The sequence below is a fragment of the Daucus carota genome, chromosome 1 (genome assembly GCF_001625215.2).
Source record: "Daucus carota subsp. sativus chromosome 1, DH1 v3.0, whole genome shotgun sequence".
In the NCBI taxonomy this organism is placed as follows: Eukaryota; Viridiplantae; Streptophyta; class Magnoliopsida; order Apiales; family Apiaceae; genus Daucus; species Daucus carota.
In genome coordinates, this window is record NC_030381.2 from 8,185,356 (window position 1) to 8,207,778 (window position 22,423).

Genomic DNA, 22,423 nt, shown 5'->3' on the forward strand with positions numbered 1-22,423 from the left:
ATCTCCTTAAAAATAGACTTTGATCTTTATCCGATTGTTTCTCTGTTCACGCTGTAAGCCTGCTGATAGCTTGAAAATATCCCTGGAAGCTTGCTGACAGCTATAATCATGCTAACATCCTGAAATACTGTTAGTCCGCATAAACAACCTTTGATAGCATGCTAACACATATCAGTTTCATGTTATTAGCTTGCTGTTAGTGTCATCATCAAAACCTTGAGAGTATCAAAAACTTGTTGGTTCTTTGTGAGTTTTTCAAGTTTTGTGATTATAAACTTGCTGGTTACTAATTCTTGCACCGATTTGGAACGAAACTCTGCCCGATTTCAACCCCGATTCTACCGAGTTTTTCGAACTGTTTTCACTATTTTAAGGGTTTAATTCGAGCTGGTTTGTTGTGATTATGCGTGCAATGGACTAATCTCCTTCGTTTTTGGCCGAGTTGCATGGATTTCGAAAAGTTTAACTCAAACCCTCTTTCGTGTTCTTGGGGTTTTTGGGGATTTCAAATTTTGTGGAATTTGTGGTGATTATTTGGACTATTTTGGACCCTTGTTGGATTAAATTTTCACACCTTAAATTAATTAAATTTTAATTCGAAATTAAATCAATATTTCGAATTATTAATTAATTAATTGTTAATTAATTATTAAGTGAAATTTGCGAGAAATTTGAGAAGTATCGTTTAATTTGATAAATTCTCGCTTAATTCATTTTTTAATTATAAAAATGGTTAGAAAATTTGTAATCCAAGAGACCAATTACATTGCCTAGCGGGACCCTGAGGTTTGCCCGAGCCAGTTCAAGCACTGGGTCAGATTTCTGAACGAACAATGTATAGCCAGTACTGCCCTCACCGCATCTACAGATTTACAGATACAGCCACTCTACGACTTCTACTCAACCGCACTGAATTCTACACTGCTAAAGGAGTACAGGTTGATCGGAGATATAAGGCTTGGTGATGTGAAAGGACGGAAGAGCATACTGATTACATCTGATGATGTTAATCGTGTTTTGGGTTTTCCTAGGGGCAACTTTGCTGAAGTTCCCGAAGAACATGAGTTGGTACAGTTCTTTCAAAGCATACAGTACCAGGGAGATATCAATCTGCCCAAGATGTCTAAGGGTAATTTGAAGCTTGAGTGGGAGATATTCTTTGACACCTTGGCTAAGGTGTTCTCTCCTACCGATCGTCGGAACTTCCACAACATCTCCAACATCCTTCAGGTTTTTGGACTTTGCATTGCTTATAATCGTCCAATTGACTTTGGAAAGATAATCCTGAAGGAGATTCTGAGGAAAATGGGACCACTGATGAGTCGATCAGTGGAGAATAATGATAAAGTTGAATGCTTTTACCCTCGGTTTCTTATGCTGCTTCAGAATGACAAGATGACAGAAGCTGATAAAAACTTCTACTTCAACAGTGAATGAGCTTTGGTCAAGAGGGCCAGTACTAAGTTGGTGAATAAGCTATCTAAATCTAAAAAGCACACTCAAGTTCCACTTGCAGTCACTCCATTCATGTCAGAGATGTTCAACGCTCTGTTGGCACCTCTTCAGTTTAATGTGGCTCAACCTGAACCTCTTCAACAACAACAACCTCAATAGCAACAGATACAACCCCTGCAACAGCTACTTCAACAACAACAACAAAACTCTCCACAACAATCACCTCAACCATCACCTCAACAATCACCCACTCAATCACCTATCCATCACCAACAACAATTTCATTCATTTGAAGATGAGCCTCAACAATACAACTTCTTTGAAAATCATCCATCTTCATCTGAACCTATAATACCCTTCAGTCAAACACAATACTCTCCTCAAACACAATCAACCTCACAACCACTACCATCAAAATCTGCTATCAACCCTGAACTTCAATCATTCAGAGATGACTTACAGGTAGCTCAGGTACTTTCTGACTTCTCATCTAATTAACTTTAATGTTGATATCTCTGATTATGGTTGTAACTTTGACTTGTTTTGTCAGCCTGCCAGCAATGAACCTGACAACACACAAGTTCATATCCCCGCTGATGTTTCATTTCAACAAATTGTCTCTTCTCCAAACACTTCAACCAACACTACTTCAAAACCTGTTAAGAAAGTTGCCAGAAAGAGGAGTTCGAGTAGTTTGATGAGTCAACCCGCAGCTCTGTCTTCCCAAAAGAAGCAACGAGTTGAAACCTCGAAGACAATTGCAGCCTCATCCTCGCCTTCCCAAAAGGGCTTGGACACTGATATGGCAATACAGTCTCTAGAGTCATTCTCTCAACAGAGTGAACCCATTGAAGTTGACCGTCCAGCCACGGTAATCTGTACAGAGTCAAGCACTGCTCTAGCACTCACGCTAGTGCAAAATCAAGCCAATACACAGGTTACTACACTTTCTGAGAGCACAGTTTTTCAAAACCAATTTACTATGTATGAAAAATTTGCTGATCATTCTTTCTTTAATGATCAGGAGCTACTTGGCAATGTGCAAGTACATCTGCCGTCAATGGCATCCGGAGGACAATTTGTTCCTCCACTACCTTTGAACCCATCTTAAGGAACATTGGTAGTATATACAGGTACAGCTGGAGCTATGAGTGAATCGAGTGATGAAAGGCAAACACCGAGCGATACACATGCACGTGAGGCTAGTGAAACAGCTTTGAGTGTACGTGAGGTGAGTGCACACACTGACACAGCTCTTTTTGAGGAACAGATTGCAAGGTTACAAGCTGAACTTGCAAGAATAATTGCTGAGAATGAAAGTTTGAAAGGTGCACAACTGGTCACCTTAGAGAAGAAAGTAGAGGAGGAGCCATCCAGTTCTTACAGGGATGAGCTTAATGCTGATATCAAGAGTTTAGCTGTCGAGATGAGATCCAACCATGAGCTCTATATGTCTAAATTTGGTGAAATCGACAGCAAACTGGATCAACTTCTCAGTAACTCCAAGTTTGATGATCCAACCTCCAGAGAGGATCCCTCAACTAAGGGGGAGAATAGAGACAATGGAGGAGAAGACAAAGGGAACAGCTCCAATCAAAGCAATAAAGGGAACACTAACACCAATACTTCTGATTCTGCACCCGGCAGAGAAACTGAAAAGTCTAAAGGCAAGCAACCCATGCATCAACAGGAAGACAATTATGATGCCTTTCCCAAGGAAATGGATGATGATGATGTGTTTGATGCCACTTACTGCCAGAATCACGAAGATGGTGTATTTGATGAAGCTTATCTGTTCCAGACAGAAGAGGAGGCTGTAGATCTTGAACATGAAGAGCTTGTAAGAAAGTTCAAGATGGAAAATGAAGCTAAGAAGCGAAAGCTTAGGGACTTTCAAAAGCTCCTAGAAGACAAGCTGATTACTGAAGAAGAAATCAAGAAGGAAAAGCAGAAAATCTATGATGCTGCCTGTGTGCAGAAGAATGTTGATATAAAGCACAAAGTTGGTAAGAGTTGGGACATTGCACGCAGAATTTTCAATGGATCTCAGAGGGAACCCTTCGACGACAGGAAGTTCATGTCTTTAATCTATGATCTAAGGGAGGTAAACCCTGATGAGGATTTATTTATGCATGCCCTATCTCTTGAACTGTGGTACAATACAGTTGCTGTCAGGAACTTGCTAGATGAATGGGAGCTTATCATTTATACCAGGAGGAACGGAACATTCAGACTCTCAGTTGATTTTCTAAAGTCATTTACAGTAACCGAGCTCTGGGTGTTTCGTAACAAAGTTAAAAGAAGCTCTAATTTGAATGAACTCCTTCGAGACAAGCTGATGGAACATGCTGAATTCAATAATCCTCAGATTGTCAAGAAACCTTATTGTCTGAAGTTCATCAATGACGACGTCATAAATACTGTGTATCTGAATGATGAAGCATTTCCAAAGTATCCTGTGAACCAACTGATCCTTGCATCTACTCTCCTACGAACCAAGGGATTCGCTTCTAAAAAGAAGGCTGATGCTGATAGTGTTATCTCTGACTATTGTCTTCGGAATGGTATTTCTAAATACACAAGGAAGATGAAGAAAGTCACGAAGACTCAGCCTGCTGACTTTAAGGAGGACCCGGTGGATCTGGAAGTTATGCACCAACTGGCTCTGGCTAACGAAAGGAAGAAACGTGGTGAAGCCACTGCTGCAGAAAAGCCAACCAGGGAAGAACCTTCAACTCCTGTTCTTCACAGTTATGATACTGAAGAAGGAGAAGTTGATCTATAGATTATAGGGTATTGTAATATATGTTCCAAAGGAACACTAATCTATCTTTAATGTTTGAATCTGTTAAATGTTTAATGAATACCAGAAACTTTTTCTATTTATATTTCAATGTTTAATCCTTTGTCTTATCAGTTAGTTGAGTTATCCTCTCGATAATTTGCATGTTATGTTAACAAACAAATAGGGGGAGATTGAAAGGCACATGTTTAGCCTATTTGTATTTAAGAGTATTAACTCAACTCTGAGAAGAAAGCAAGTAAATAGCAAGTACTGTTATCTGGAATCCGTACGAAGAACGTCAAATGATTTATTGAAGATTTTATGTCAGAAGAATTTCAGGATGCTGCTGCAAACCACTGGAAGAAATTCATTAATATGATCAAGCCTCAGTGTACAAATAATCTTTTGTAGCACGTCCAGAAGATCAGAAGGTATAAAGTTTAAATACTTTATTTATTCAGAAGATTCCATATTGTGTCAACAAATGAAGAAGAACTAAGAAGACGAAGAATCGACGAACAAGCCACCGCCTAATTGTTTAATTGACAAGGAATATTTAATTCAGCTAGTTACAGATGAACCAGACAGTACATTTGTGTATCAGCTCATCCGGTTAAATATTCCGAGTCAAGTGAAGGTGGTCGTTCAATCAAGTCGAAGATCCTAATTGTTTAAAGAAGACTGAAGACTCTGCTGAAGAAGGAAAAGGATAATTGATTATCTAATTAATTATTTCACTTCTCAAAATAATTATATTGGATGTGTAATTTATTTATTAAATTAATTCTATCTCGAATTAATTTAATTCATGAATTTATGCATTTAAAATAATTAAGTGAATATTAATTGGTTAATTAATTAAAGGGAAATTGGATTGTCTACTTGTAAAACACAAGGAAAGACAATCTATTTGATTGTCTACTTGGAAAACTACAAGGAAAGACAATCTAAATGATTGTCTAAGTGTTTAATCAAAAGGAAAGACAATCCAAGGCTTGGTCTTGTTATAATCAACAAGGTAAGACAATCCAAAGGATTGTCTTGTTGATTTAAGCAAGGTAAGACAATCACTATGATTGTCTTACCACTTCCTTCCCCTTCCAACACAAGGAAAGACAATCCTTGAGATTGTCTTACCTTCCCTCAATTGTCTTGCCTTAGTAGCTTGCAAGACAATCTTTGTAATTGTCTTGCCGATTGGAACATAGCAAGACAATGGCTCTGATTGTCTTACCTTACTTCCAGATTGTCTTACCTTCCCTCAGATTGTCTTGCCCACGGATTTCATTGTCTTACTAGTTGTAGACGATTAATTTTATTGTCTTACAAGGTCTAAAATAACAAGACAAAGTGCTAGATTGTCTTTGCAAGCTAGGGATTGTCTTTGCCACCATTGTCTTACTAGTTCAAGGGTTTGCCTATAAATATGGCTCTCCCTCATTCATTTGTTCTTGTTCAAAGTATTGTAAAGCTTTTAAGTTGTGCTAAACTTGCTATTCGTTAAATCCACAGTTTACTGTGCTTTGATCATTCGGTTGTTTTGTTCCGCTGAGTTAGAATACTTTCTGTCAAATTTATTCTACGAACTAGTGGACATTAAAACGAACCATATTAATTATATAACGACTTCCACATTGTTATATTAATTAATTAAAATCTGATTAACAAATTTATATTCAATCAGATTATTCCGCCGTGATTATTTTTTTAAGTGACGATTGTATTCAACCCCCCCCCCCCCTCTACAATCGTTCCAGGATATAACAGTTATCCACTATTATGGCCATGTTTTAATTATGTATTTTGGATCCCACGTGGTTTATCGTGGTTATTCTGTTATGTTTGGATTCCACGTGGTTTATCGTGGCTTTGTAAATCACGAGGGTTGATCGTGATAGTTTGATCTTGTAATTCAATTTGTAATTGTTTTAGATTATGATCTGATGTAATAGAATAGGCTGGTTCGTCTGTACAATTTGTATGTAATTGTTTGATCAACGGGGCGGCAGGTTACAGAGATCTTCCGCTGCTGCGATTAGGGTTTCGGGGGTGCTGCACTGTTTTGGCCGTAACTTTTGCATACGATGTCCGATTTGGGCGAACGAGCACTTTTCGGAGACGGCAGAACGAGACCTACAGTATCAGGTTTTAGAATCTATTTTTCGGAATTTTTCCAGGCAACTTGAGGCCGTTTAGGCCTCCAAACGGGCACTCGAAGTTTTCTGGAATCTTTCGAAGGATGAATTCGAAGCTGATTTTTCCGGGGCCATAATAGTGGATGTGTTTTATTATGATATACATAATCCTTGATTATTGTTATTATGTGTTTCTTGTCTTTGTTGTTATGCCATGTGATACTAACCCTTCGCATGCTAGTATGACATGGACATAGGGATGTTTTTCATTAATGCTTTAATCATGATAGTATGCTGCCATATTATGTGTTCTTTGTGTTGCTATGACCATGATAGTATGCATGTGGACTTTGAAGAACTAACATAGGGCGATGCATGTAGATTAAAATCCTCAAAGTAAATTCTAAGTGGGAGAGGGAATTAATATGATATTAAATCACATGGTCTCCATCATTGTTTGTATGTAATTTAACATAAAGACGAATATAAATTATGTATACGTCACCCATCGTGACATGTAATTTATGGTGTCTAGAATGTTATAGATATTACTGGAACAAACTTCTTAAATTAATACGAATAGATACGAATTTTCTTTATCTCTGATTTGGGGCGATCTCTAAGACTTATGGGTATTAAGTGAGACCGATGTGACTCCTCCAATGCCTAGAAATCAAACCAGACACGAATATTGAATTGAAGTATTCTATTCAAAGAATATTGGAAGGTATACATGCTGCTCATCGTGGCGTACCAAGTTCTATAGGTTTCGGATAATTTAAGATTTGATGATGGTATACACTTAGCTATGAAAAATAATATAGACCACCCCAACGTGTCTTATTGTTTAGTAATAGGACCGAAGTAACGTTTAAACAAATTTAGGTGGTATACATGTCACCCATCGTGACGTACCAGAAACTTATGGTGTTTAAACGTTAGTGCATTTAATTTTAATAATTGTTAGAGGAACCAATAGGTCTTAATTTTTAATGCACCCTTCTTTATGTGTAATGTGATTTTTTTCATGCATGATTCTCAGGATAAAATGGGCTTTAATCAACTGTTCACCATACTTAAGGATAACAAACTTACCGGACCTAACTATATTGAATGGAAACGTAATTTGGACATTGTGTTGACTGCTGAGGAGTACAAGTTTTGCACTTATGAACCCAAGCCTGAGCAGCCCGCTGCTGATGCTCCTGATGAGGAGATAGAGTATTATAAGCGGTGGATAAAGGCTGATGAGATGTCGCGATGTTACATTCTGACAGCAATGTCGGGTGTTTTCCAGCATCAGCATCAGGCTATGGCCACTGCTTCGGATATGCTCTTTAATCTCAAGGAACTTTTTGGAGATCAGAATAGGGCTGCTAGGCAAGTAGCCATGAAGGCTTTAATGAACACTCAGATGGCTGAAGGTACACCTATAAGGGATCATGTTCTCAAGATGATGTCACATCTGAATGAGATAGTGATCGTTGGTGCTGAGCTTGACGGGGAAACCCAAATTGACATTATCCTTATGAGCTTGCCCAAGAGTTTTGAGCAGTTCCGCTTGAATTACAACATGAACAAGAGGCAGTATAGTCTTGCGGAACTGCTGACAGAACTTCAGGCAGCTGAAGGATTATTTCGCCAGAGTGTTCAAGTGAATGTGGCTGAGAAAGGTTCTTCCTCTAAGCCGAAAGGCAATAAGAAGAAGAAAAAGGCTCAGACACAGAAAGCTGTGAAGGCAGTGGGAGTTCAAGGTGGTGTGAAAAAGCCTAAGAGGAAGTGCTACCGGTGCAAGCAGTCGGGTAACTGGAAAAAGGATTGTCCTCTTCCTAAGAAGACAAACGATACTGGTATGTCTCAATCTCTAGTTACAGAAACATTTATAGCGGCTATATCTACGAGCACTTGGTGTGTAGATACTGGAGCCACTGATCATGTTTGTAACTCTATGCAGGGGTTCCAGCAATCCAGACTGCTTAAAGATGGTGAGATCTACGTGTTCATGGGAGATGCTACGAAAGTAGCAGTAGTTGCAGTAGGAGTTATTCATTTATCTTTTGGTTCTGATAGGAATTTGGTTTTGAACAATTGTCTTTATGTACCTTCTTTTAGAAGGAATTTGATTTCGGTTTCTAAACTTGCTATGGATGGTTATAATGTTTGTTTGGATCGTAATGTTTCTATTATGATGAATAAACGGATTATATGTTCTGGTACATTGCAAGACAATTTGTATATAATTAATCCTAGTCAACCCGCACTGCAACTACAACATAGGGTATTGAACAACACATCTTCTACCTCTAATAAAAGAAAGGAACCTTCTAGTTTGAACCAAACATATCTTTGGCACTTGAGATTAGATCATATTAACTTGAGGAGGATTCAAAGACTGGTAGTAGACGAGCCTTTAGGCTCATTGGCAGTGGAGCCATTTCCAGTTTGTGAATCCTGCTTGGAAGGTAAAATGACCAATAGGCCTTTCAAGGCAAAGGGGAATAGAGCCAAAGAAGTGTTAGGATTGGTTCACTCTGATTTATGTGGACCTATGAATATCCAAGCAAGAGGTGGTTATGAGTATTTCGTCACTTTTATTGACGATTATTCTAGATATGGGTACGTTTATTTGTTGCGCCGTAAGTCTGAGTGCTTTGATAAATTCAAAGAGTACAAAGCTAAAATGGAGAAGCGACATAATAAAAGTATCAAGTCACTACGATCTGATCGTGGTGGCGAATACTTGCTTGGGAAATTCAGGGAATATCTATCAGAGAATGGGATAGAATCCCAGTTGACTGCACCAGGCACACCCCAGCAGAACGGTGTAGCAGAGAGAAGGAACCGGACTCTTTTAGAGAGTGTTAGATCGATGATGAGTTATTCGGATTTACCCAAGTCCTTTTGGGGACATGCCTTAGAGACAGCAGCTTATCTTCTGAACTTAGTACTTTCTAAGTCGGTTCCTAAAACCCCTTTAGAATTATGGACCGGGGACAAACCGAGTCTGAGACACATTCGTATATGGGGTTGTCCAGCACATGTGCTGAACAAGAACGCGACTAAGCTAGAATCTCGTACAGAAGTAAAGCTGTTTGTAGGCTACCCCATGGGAACAAAAGGTTATTTATTTTATAGTCCTAAGGATCGGGATGTCACTATTAGCACCAATGCAAGATTCTTAGAGGAAGACTATATAATGAATCACAAACCCATGAGTAGTATCATTTTAGAGGAACTAGTGGGAGGGGCGAATAATGAACCTGTAGTACAAGTAAAACAACCACAGCAGACTTTGCAACCGATCACTAATACCCCACCAGTTCCTCGTCGTAGTGGGAGGGTTGTTCGACAGCCCGATAGATTCATTTTTTTGGGAGAGTCTTCGGACTTGGTCTCTGGTGAACATGATGATGATCCCCGGACATACGAAGAGGCAATACAAGACAAAGATGCAAGTCTTTGGCAAAAGGCAATGGATTCTGAGATGGAATCAATGTATTCTAATCAGGTCTGGGAGCTCGTGGAACCACCCAAAGGTGTAAAACCTATTGGATGTAAGTGGGTCTACAAGAAAAAGAGGGGATCAGACAAAAGGGTGAAAGCCTAGAAAGCAAGACTTGTTGCGAAAGGGTATACTCCGAAAGAAGGTATCAATTATGAGGAAACCTTTTCGCCAGTAGTCATGCTTAAGTCAATCCGTATTCTTTTATCTATAGCAGCTCATCTCGATTATGAGATTTGGCAAATGGATGTCAAGACAGCTTTCCTTAATGGAAATCTTGAGGAAACCATCTATATGCAGCAGCCAGAGGGATTCATTAAAGAAGGCCAAGAGCATCTTGTATGTAAGTTGAAGAGGTCTATTTATGGACTTAAACAAGCTTCTAGGTATTGGAACATTCGCTTTGATCAGGCAGTCCAGTCGTATGGATTTGATCAATGTCCAAGCGAAGCATGCGTGTATAAGAGATGTGAGGGAAATGCAGTGGTTTTTCTAGTGCTTTATGTTGATGACATTTTACTCATTGGAAACAATGTTAAGATGTTGTCTTCAATAAAGGCATGGTTGTTCAAACAATTTGAAATGAAGGACTTAGGAACATCCTTGGGATCAAACTTATAAGGGATCGCAAGAAAAGGATGTTGGCTTTATCTCAGGAGCCCTACATAGGTGACGTATTAGCTTGTTTTAACATGCAGGACTCCAAGAAGGGTAATTTACCCTTCAGACATGGAGTTACTCTATCAAAGAGGCAGTGTCCTTTGATACCTAAGGAGATAAAGAACATGAAGGCAGTTCCTTATGCTTCGGCATGTGGAAGCCTAATGTATGCAATGTTATGTACGAGGCCTGATATCTGCTTTGCCGTGGGCATGGTTAACAGATACCAGTCAAAACCAGGACAGGAACATTGGAGTGCCGTAAAAGCAATACTCAAGTACCTGCGAAGGACTAAGGAGTATATGCTAGTTTACAAGTCCTCTGATTTATTGCCTTTGGGATATACCGATTCGGATTTCCAGACAGATAAGGATAAGAGAAAGTCCACCTCGGGATGTGTTTTAACTTTGGGAGGTGGAGCCGTAATATGGAGGAGTGTGAAGCAAAAATGCATCGCAGACTCGACCATGGAAGCCAAATATGTGGCAGCCTCTGAGGCAGCCAAAGAGGCTATATGGTTCCGAAACTTCCTGCTGGATTTGGATGTGATTCCTAATCTGCCACAGCAAATCACGATTTATTGTGATAACACTTATGCTGTGGCAAATACCAAGGAACCACGGGCCCATAAGGCAGCGAAACACATAGAGCGTAAGTATCACCTCATACGACAATTCGTTAAGCGAGGAGATATCATTGTGGCTGATATAGCATCGAAGGATAACCGGGCAGATCCTTTCACGAAGAGCTTACCAGCTAAGGCTTTTCAAGAGCACGTGAAAGCGATAGGAGTCAGATACTTGGTCACATAGTTGTTATAGTTGGTAGTGGATTGCTTGTAATAGACACTGATATACTCAAAGAATATCTTGAGTATAAGTGGGAGATTGTTAGGGTTATACTGAAATATTCGTTTGAAGTATATAACAATTATTTGAGAATCTTGAATGCATGTTTTCACATTGTCTGAATATTATATATTGTAGACAATCTAGTATCAAATGGGATAACAGAAGATTAGATTGTCGAGTTCCTTATATAATATAATAAAGGTTCACAGTCGAGGTGGTGTTAGACAAACCACTGGAACGACTGAAGTATTATTTGGAAATAGTTTATCTTGACTATTGAATAATACTTATATACTTTGTGTATATTGAACGGGATCAAAATAGTGGAGTAATTGTTTCTTTAATTCTGACAATAAAGAACTAAGATTCTACGAAGTTATTATTGCTTAGGTTCTTAATCCGGATATAGTGATTGACACTTGTATTTAATGCACATGCCTTGATTCATAAGTTAAGTAATTTATTTTAAATTACGAATTTATGTATTGGGCAATGACATTATATACAGAGTGGGATATTGACTATAAAAGGAAACCGTGTCCGAAAAATATATTCGGGTGACGATGTCCCCTTGAAAGCTCATAAAGATAATTATGCTTTAGTCCTGCAGGCAGATTCGTTCTTGCATAATTATAAGGTTGAGTGGATGATCAAGGATAAAAGATATTGATTAAATTAATTGTCAGAAATTAATTTAATTAATGGACATGCGATATCTTAAACATGGGGAATTTATAAGCAATTAATATGGGAGCCGAATTAAATAATTAATTTACGGAATTAGGAAAGGTAGTGCAAATATTAATTCTTTAGTGGACTGAATTAATATTTAATGACATTGGCCCTGGCCTGGAATGTCATTGGAAGGCCTGACCTAATGGTCCATGATCCCTACTGTAGCCTATATATATTCTCGTTCTCCTAAAGCTGAGAGAGACACCAAAAACGAATTCATCCTAGAGTTTGAGAGATGCAGACGTTTTTCTCAAGGAGACAGCTAGGGTTTTGAGTTTTCGGATCTTTAAGAAGAGGCACACCTTGGGAGATCGAAGGCCACACTTCGTCCAAGGAGAATCAGGGAATACAGTAGAAGACGTGGATTTGAATCGCTTGCGCCGTAGCGATTAAGGTTAATATTCTATTCGAACTTTTAATTAGTATCATAAAACGCAGGGCACATGTCCGATTGTTCCTACAAGACAAACGTATCAAACACTAGTTATTCTCGATTCAATCCAATAAACAAGTAACACAATAAAATATTGAGAGATTATTAAACTAATACAAATAAAATCTAAAAAATAATCAAATAAAAATATCTAGAATCAAGTATCCCCACTAGCATGAATCAATGCAATTATGATTTTCTCCCCCAATTAATCAGATAAATTACCCAAGAGGAAAGATGCACCCTATAAAATACCAATAACCTCTTCCGAGTATTAGTGGCTTCTCTAAAATACAATCAAGCCTATTTACATGGTATCATGCAGTTTAGAGACATTAAACACAACATCCTAACTTCCAAACAATTCCTTCTACCTATTTCCATGGAGAAGTTCATGTCCTTATTGGATAAATCACAACCATCTAAATCCAACTTCCGATGGTAAATAGATATCGGTTCGAACAATACACATAATCACGTCTGACATGTAATTGTTAATGAGCACAACTCAATAAGCAAGAGCAAATAATCTAATCAACCAGAGATCATCGAAAATCATGCATCAACCATAACTAGGGTTCAACTCAATTCTAGAATAAAATCTACTCTAGCATAATAGATAAATAAAAGAAAATAAAATGGATTATACAATGAATTCTTCAATTCTGAAGTCTTGAAGAAGAAGACAAAAGTGTTTTTAACCTAAACTAATTATACAATACAATATCTCTCCCTAATCTCTAATGTCTATCCCTATAAATATATTTGATTTTAATGCTTACAAGGAAATACAAATCAGTTTCCCAACCAGAATTGGATTCTTCAAGGAAAATTCGTAGCTGACTTTTCTGTCCTGTTTCTGGGCTGATTCTATTGGATCTTGGATATTGGACCATTTCTGAATTAAAGAAAATTATCCAAGCTTCGCGTGGGCTGTAAGATCACCCAATTCTGACTTCTAGAACTCAAGATATGGCCCAAATTGTGATTCAAGCGCAAGCAATCCAATAAATCCGAATTTCCTTCTAATTCATCTCCAGATTAAGCTTTTTATTCCAATTTCCTCCAAGTTTAGGAACTCCTTGCTTCCTACAATAAAACATTGAAATCTATTAAATAAATATCCAATTAAATGCAAAATATAATAAATATGGGGATTAAATCATATAAAATATATGTAAATATATACTCTATCAAAACACGAAAAATTTATCCAAACACGTTGAATAAAAATTACTTCTTATTTATAATTAACTTCTCATTTGTAAGGAACTGGTACATTTTTTTAATTTTAAATATAAATATTATTGTCATATTAAAAATATATCTCGCTAATTCACTTCAAAATTTCATTCAAATCTTGTTCACTCAATATATAATATTTTATATGAAGTAAAGACTACGTAAACTTCCGCTGATAACTATCCATATATTCTTAATCCATGCTAGTGAAGGCCCCAAAAATACTTCAAAATTTACCCATATTTTTTGCCTGCTCCACCGACCCGAAACCCGTTAACCCATCTGCCCATGTCAGTTTATTCCTTATTTTCTGCCTCTTAATTCAAAATTCGAATCATGGCTTCGATCTCCTCTGCCTGTCCCCTGCTAAGAATTGAACACATGTGTTTTTTGAATTGCTCCGTGCTCCATCTGCCTACACTCACGCGCGCGGACTGTTACATTCTCTCCCCTCCATTTATTATTCCAGAATAACTTTCGATCTCCAGGATATCAGAGATCAAGCACCAGGGAAGACAGGCTGCATTGGATCAGTTATGGCTGTGTTCGTTTTTGCGTAGCCAACGACGGACAAGCCACCCTCTCCACCACGTATTCATCCCCCGTCGATAAGTAGGTTAATCTGTGCCCATATACATTCCTATATCGTGTATAGATTAGGCTGATAAGTTAGATTGTGATGAATGCATTCAAGGTGTTTGATTTATATTCTCTGTGATTTTGTTTGATTATTTTTATCTTCTTTTACCACGTATATATGTTTACGACAGATGTGCTTCATTGTTCAATAAGTGTTGATATCTATATTTACGTTCATTTGGCTTTATATCTATACTGCCCAGCAAGACTAATTTAAGACAGGGAGATTGCAGATATTGCAAAATGGATTCCTAAACTCAAATTCGGTGAAAGTGTAAATTCTGTAATGTGCTGTGTTAAATGATGGGAAACCGGCACCTCAAGCAGTTGCAACTGGATAAGCAAGTTTGCCTCAAAGGTAGAGAAATACGGGCACTTTCTTATTTTTATTTGTAATCACTTGGTGATTGTACATTTTTTGTCCTAGGAGTGGCTTATATTTGAAAGATAGGTAACGCCTTTCATTAATTGCTTTATTTGAGAGTAGGAACACATTCCATTATATCATTGTTTCCGAGTCTTACTTTTATTTTGGTTGTAGTGATTGAAATCTTAAAACTAACACCCCTTTGTTGTGTGCAGTTTAATGGACTGGAGTTTGATTGATTCCTTGACGTGGCCAATTTTTACAGCCGGATATATGATGATGATGGGGTATACTGAGGGGCCTAAATGGAAAGGGTTTTACGTGGATGATTCTCCTGATACATCTACGTGGCTTTACTAAGTCGACTAAAGCAGGAGTATGAGCATGATCTAATCCAAAATGACCTACCAGATGTCTTGCAAAGGCATATGGATGGCCAATATAGGTAATATATTCTACTTTATTTATTAGACATTCTTTTATGTTTGAAAGTATGTTCATGTAATTATTTTGGACTTAAGGCAAAAAATATAGCATGCATCCTTGGTGACTTGAAGTATGTGTTAAGCTTTGGTTGCAGTTTGTCGAGGCTGGCCTGCATTTCCTTTCATCCAAGTCGACATAAAAGCATGGATCTGGCTTAGTGAGTACTGAACTCTCCTTTAGTTTTAAAGATTGCTATAGGAAACATATATATTATTTTGCAGCATTCCCGAACACTTTTTTTGGCTTTTCTGTCCATCACTAGAACGCATGTTTATTTTATCCAATTTTGTTGATATTACAAAGCCAGATATATATTGTTAATTATATATACATCCAGACCAAGCCATTTCTATAATGTAGCCCATAAAATTTTTGAACTTGCAGTTAAAGATTAAAGATCAGATGAGTGGAAGCTATTACAAAATTTTGAATTGCATCAAGGTCCATTGCTATCCGCAAATGGCCTTTTTTATTACATTTGCACAGGAAGGACTATTATAGGTTTAGAAAAAGAATTTCCTCAGAATCGAATATTACAGACTGATGCTCCGAAGTTGATGAGAGGATTGAGTGGCAAATCACCTATAAAAAGTAAAATTCTTGCAGAAAATCCAGTTCATAATCTAGCTTCCTGTACCACGCCAAAAAGCCCATTTGCTGCGTTATCTCTATTAAACAAGCACATTTCTCAGTTGAAACCAATTAGTGATCCGTTCGTGGATCTTGATATTGATCTATCATTGGCCAGCAATGCTTCTTCAGTGGAAGAAATTAACTGACTATCTCAAAAGGTTGATGAAGGGAAGGGGTTGATTTTTATTAACAAGCAGACTTCACCCACAGAAGTCGAGGCTACAAGAACCGAAGTAAATGGTATATTTTTAGTCCTATATATGGCTTCACAAGTCTGGATTTTGTTTATAGTGTCTTCATTGTTATGTAATATTGTACAAAAAACCTGCAGCACTTTTATTTTTAAGATATATCTGAGTTCTATTGCAGGTACATCCTAAATCATATCGGGAATGCCCAGTATATTAGTTTCTTAGACCAGACATGTCCTGCAGTATTATAAGTTGTGGAAGTTTTTGATTGTCTGGATGCCATCATACTTTTATAGTTACTGCTTTTATATCAAATATTATGTTTCTTTCACGGGTCAATCAGACTCCACTTTAACGAAAGGCCTTCTAATGAACGGACAACCAATAGCTGCAGACTCCACCTTTAGAAAAGACCTTAAACAACGTAAGAAGGTCTTCTTTCGGGTCCATTTTCTCTTAGAATTTGTACTGTCAAGTCCATGCTTGGTGTTGCATTATGCATAGCAAATTTAGCTTGCCTCATATATCCTTAAATTACTTTCTTTGGGTTATTTTCGATTGAAAATTACAAGTAACATGTAAGCTGGGTTCTGTATAGAAGCATGTCATCTACAATTCCACATGGTTGCTATCTTGAGTTCCCGCTTTTACTATATCCGTAATGTTTGCTATAATTGTGTATTGATTATTAAAACTGTGCAGGCACCAAGAAAAGGTTCGGCAAAGGGCAAAAGCAAGGCAACACATGAACAGAAGAGAAGAAAAACAGTTCCTCGACAAAGTCTGATGGGTTATCTCATGCATCAAACTGTTTCATTATACCTCCATTGGTTATTTAAAGGTTTATGATTAGTTACATAATTGTTTGGACTTTGGACAGAGACTGGTAGATACTGGGAGTCTGGCATCCGCCACAGCAAAAGAATTAGGACAAGGCCTTTGGAATATTGGAAAGGGGAAAGGTTTTTATATGGTTGAGTTCATGAAAGTGAGTATTTTTTCTTCTCACACGAGCCTACTTATCAACTTTGCATTATATAATATACGAGGATAGGTAGATAGAGTTCCGACTTATTACTCCCCATTCTACCCTCTATCTTCAGAACTTTCTGACAGGTTGAAGAATGGGTTAGTAATTCCTCTTAACTTAATTTAGTCGATGGAGATTTTCTCACTAAGTTAACTGTATTCTGAATTTTAGTATAATCTGACATTTATGACGCTTAATGTATTACTCGGGAAACGGCGTTTTGTCATACACTATCATCCTCATGGACAATGATGTATGCAGTTGTTTCGTAATGTTTTAAAGTTTTTTTGTGATTTTACTATCGTTTGAAAATAATTGTGAAAATGCTAACTTCTTAAAAATATTTGCAAAAATACGATGTGCAGCTAGATTTAACCAGATGTAACTTCACTTAATTGGCCCCGTTACAAGTATAGTTGCAAAAGTTTGGTATTTTTGTAAAATATTTGAAAATTATATAGTATTTTTGCAAAAAAATATTTTGGACTTGGGTATTTACGAAAAATACTCAAATATTTTTTATTTTCAAATTTCATACATTACGAGAAGCTAAAGTGTTATTCAGTTATGTTTAAAAATTATCATTATAAACACAGCATAGGTATACAATTTAATGAGTTAGGAGTTTGTAGTTTACTCGGTTAATGTCAACAATGTATTCTGTCAAAAAAAAAAAGTTGTCAACAATGTACATTATTCGTTGGGTTATTTTTATTTATGTTGTTAAAATGATATATTTCAATGAATTTGTTAAAAATATTATTAAAGCATTTTACAGTCAGTGAGTATGATCATGTACCTGTATTGGGGCAAGCATGCATTTGTGATATCTTTTATATTAATATACTAATGCTTGCAGCTTGAAGATGGCCATACTCTCGCCGATTATCAACATACTCTTAATGGAAAGGGTTTTACATGGATGATTCTCCTGATACATCTACGTGGCTTTACTAAGTCGACTAAAGCAGGAGTATGAGCATGATCTAATCCAAAATGACCTACCACATGTCTTGCAAAGGCATATGGATGGCCAATATAGGTAATATATTCTACTTTATTTATTAGACATTCTTTTATGTTAGAAAGTATGTTCATGTAATTATTTTGGACTTAAGGCAAAAAATATAGCATGCATCCTTGGTGACTTGAAGTATGTGTTAAGCTTTGGTTGTAGTTTGTCGAGGCTGACCTGCATTTCCTTTGATCCAAGTCGACATAAAAGCATGGATCTGGCTTGGTGACTACCGAACTCTCCTTTAGTTTTAAAGATTGCTATAGGAAACATATATATTATTTTGCAGCATTCCCGAACACTTTTTTTGGCCTTTCTGTCCATCACTAGAACGCATGTTTATTTTGTCCAATTTTGTTGATATTACAAAGCCAGATATATATTTTCATTATATATTGTTCCACGAAAGCCATATTTCTATTAGCAGGTTTATGTTGAATAATACATCCAGACCAAGCCATTTCTATAATGTAGCCCATAAAATTTTTGAACTTGCAGTTAAAGATTAAAGATCAGATGAGTGGAAGCTATTACAAAATGTTGAATTGCATCAAGGTCCATTGCTATCCGCAAATGGCCTTTTTTATTACATTTGCAATATTTCTACGACTAATATTTAGGGGTGACTGATATTATGGTGCATTGCCATCTACTTTGAAGCTGCAACTTCTGCTCCATTGCAGGCAAGTTCCAGTATTATCATAATTGTATAAACACTCTTCATCACAATTTCACATTTGTGCTTGAGCAGGAGTTTGCCTCTTGAGCAATGAATATTGATAAATTCAATCCGGAGTGAGGAAAAGCTTTATTCACAGTCAAATGTAATCTGGAGCCAAATGTATTTTTGGCTTTCTCCTTCCTCCATGCAATATCAGAGTTGTTAATGCCAAAAAGGTTAGAGCTTACAAGCTCCATTAAACAGATATGTTTTATGTCATGGAACCACATTGCTTATGCTATTATGCTCTCTCAGGTTTTACATTTTTACATTTTTACATATATAAAAAACAATACCATGCAATGTAATCAGATTCCCTACAGGATGTGAATAATGGGAGATTATTTGCATAATCATATTGAATTGTATTATTTTGTTAGCATGGTGACATTTAAAACTAAATGATGTATAGTTTATATATAAATACTGAGTTAATCGACTTACTAGAATTTTCGTGTAGGCACTAGAATGTGAGTCTATATAGTTATTTTAAAACAGAATATACCAGTGTGTTGCCACATGTTTCACATTAAATCAAATGATGCAGTTTCATATCTAATATGTGGAAAAAGAAGTTTGTGTAATTTAACAGTGTAGATGTAACTACATGACTCTTTATCTGGTGTATGTGTTTCTATTTGGTGTGTATATAGTGGAATTCTGGCATATCTATGAATGCAATGAAGCTGATGGGTTTCACATGCTGGTGGTTTTTGGTAGTTTAATTTAGTAGGTCCTTGAACAGAGTTTAGTGGTTTAAATTAGCAATTGAAGGTAACACAATATCTATACATAAAAAAATTATTAATTTTTTTGGTCAGGTTAAGTGATAGTTTTACTTAGAAAACCGACTCTACTTCTTGCGCCATTGGAAATGAGTTGGAAATTGCTAGCATTACCTCGGATTAGATATACTGATAAAGCAGACTCATCCCAGATTAATGGTTGTATCTCACTTTCTTCTCAAATTCTTTGACCTTAACATTCTTACTGATCATTTAACATGAAATCCTGGAAGAGCGTCAAGAGAAAAAGCACAGGAAGTTATATTGTTAGTTCAAGCACTTTAAATTTCTAACTTTGTTCTCTGTCTTGCAAAAAAAATCAGATTTTGTGCACAATCGCAGAATTTGTTGATATGAGGCGTCAAATGTTGGATTTATTTGTTAACAGGATTGATCCACATCACGTCATCACCAATCTCAGTAAAGTGAGGATCTAAGAACCTTATGCAGGTAGTTGAACAAGTAGGTATCATGTTATACTCCAAACTCATCAAATACCCATTTTTTATAGTACAAGAAACCATTCAGAAAAATAATTCTAAAGCATATTTAAGGGTCTATAGATATATTAAAAAGTAGGATGTTGGTAACAATAGTTTCTGTTTTATGCAGGTACTATCTTTAATATGTTTGAATATTAGATATTGTGGTATTCTAAATTTCAAGCATTTATCCAAGAGAGATAAGAGAACCTAAATCAAGATAAAATCATTGGTAAGGATCATCAGGATAAAAAATATAGGCTCATATCGAGCAGGACAGTAAAATTGGCTAATTTGGGATTCGTGTCACTTGACATCAACCGGCCTAAACATTTTTTGCATAGTATCCAGTATTTAGAGATTACATTATCCTCTCAAAATCTGGCAGAATGCCAATATCTGGCATCCAGCTCATCTTAATCTATTTTTTGTTGAATCTATTATTGTTATTGAAGAGTAAAGAGTGATCATGAACTTTCCAACACTTGCATAAACCAGCAACATGCCTCATTGACGCGTTATGCCCATTATGCTTTTTTAGTTGGAATTAGTAGAGAGTATGTTGTCTAATAATAGAAGCTCCTACTTCCGTTGCGTGAACATAATTGTATATACATTGTAAGAACTTTGGTTAAATGAGAAATATAAAAAAAACCTCACTTAGTTGAAATACTTTCATTGTAAGTTCCAGTCCTGAAGATTGAATTTCTATTTTAAAGAGTTTTGTTTTATGAATCGTTCTCTTAGATTTTTTTATTTTTAGAGTAGAAATTGTGAAAAATAAAAATTAAACCGTATCCGCTTTGGTTCATATGATCCACAATGAAAAGAAAAATGATGCTAGAGGAACCAGTGATAAGGTGGCATGCAAGTCCATTTTTCTTTATGATCAATACTAGAAATATATATAAGAGAAGTATTTACTAGGCTCAAACTGGGAAATCAGCACACTAGCACCTGATGAGCCTGAGTTCTGAAGGAATGATGCTGTTGCGTCCACCAAGCCTCGGGAGGTCACTTGCCCGATATAAAATTTCTATCAGGCTTTCTTCAAATAAATCTGGGTATGTTTTGTCTTCTGTCCATTATTTAAATGCAGTGTTCTTATTAGCTTCTTTAGTATAAAATGTATTGTCCGGAGGTTCTGTGTGTGTAATTTCTCCACTATGAAATAAGAGTTACACATGCTATTTGATATTCTATCTAGAATTTTATAGTTTCATGTTCATCTTTTAACCTTGTTGTAAGTCTTTCTCAGAAGAGTTTGAAGACTGATACGCTGGATATGGAACTAATCTACTAATATCAAACTTGCAAACATCGAGTGATTCAGCCTATTTATTAGTTAATTTGAAAGATAGGATATTTTGTACAAAGATAGGGGAATATCTGAATTTGATTTACAATAACTTAATGAAGAAATGAGGCATCAGAATCAAGAGTGTCATTCTAGAGGAACCTTAAGCGCTTGCATTCGGTAGGGACAGCATTAGCGAACCTATGTTGTATCTGAGCGGTTTTTAAGATAATCGAAATTGTACTTATTCTTGGGTAGTTGTTTCGGCTTTAGTTCAGAGACTAATGTATATATCAATTTGAGTTGGTTGTTCATTATGAATGCATGTTCTGTTTTAAACTTGACTTGAGACCTCGCCTTGATTATATGATTTATGGAAGATGTAATGTGTATTATAAAGAGAGAGTTTAATGTTAAATCAAATAGTTGATTTTTTTGAATTTGAATACTTGCTTCTGTTTAAAATTATTTTGAATTTTGAATACTTTCTCCAATTATAGGCAGTTGAGTAGATTAAGCTATTATCTCATATAAAAAAATTGATATATTTGGGTGAATCGGATCAACACGGACCTTATATCTCATGTTCTGTCATTTATCTTTTTAAAAGAAAATTATAATGTGATCTCACAGTTTTCTTAATTCGATGTGTTTATTTTGTGGACAGAAGTTCCTAGCAAAGGACACTGTGCTCTTGGCCTAAATCTACTAAATCTACTGCTCAATTAATTCTGGAATTCCTCAGATGATCAGATGATTAAGAATAATGGTTTGCCATTGCTTGATTATTTTCTGCCGCCAGTTAAAGAGATCATCCGGAGTTCACTGACAAAAAAACTAGCCCGGATACGTTTAGAAAGATTGATCACAAAAAGCCTCTAAACCAATGATTATAAAGTTGCACAAAGTAGAGGCCACTGATGTGCAATGGAATGTGACTTCTATATTGATTTGGTTTTCATCCCACAATGGAGAAAGT

General features: G+C 36.5%; 1 long non-coding RNA gene across 1 annotated transcript; it reads left to right on the top strand.

Annotated features, from left to right (window-relative positions):
- Positions 1–14,578: 14,578 nt before the first annotated feature.
- Positions 14,579–15,356, top strand: LOC135150786 (uncharacterized). Its single transcript, XR_010289052.1, has 2 exons — positions 14,579–14,795; positions 15,020–15,356. It is a non-coding gene; the product is annotated as an uncharacterized LOC135150786 (long non-coding RNA).
- The last annotated feature ends 7,067 nt before the right edge of the window (positions 15,357–22,423 follow it).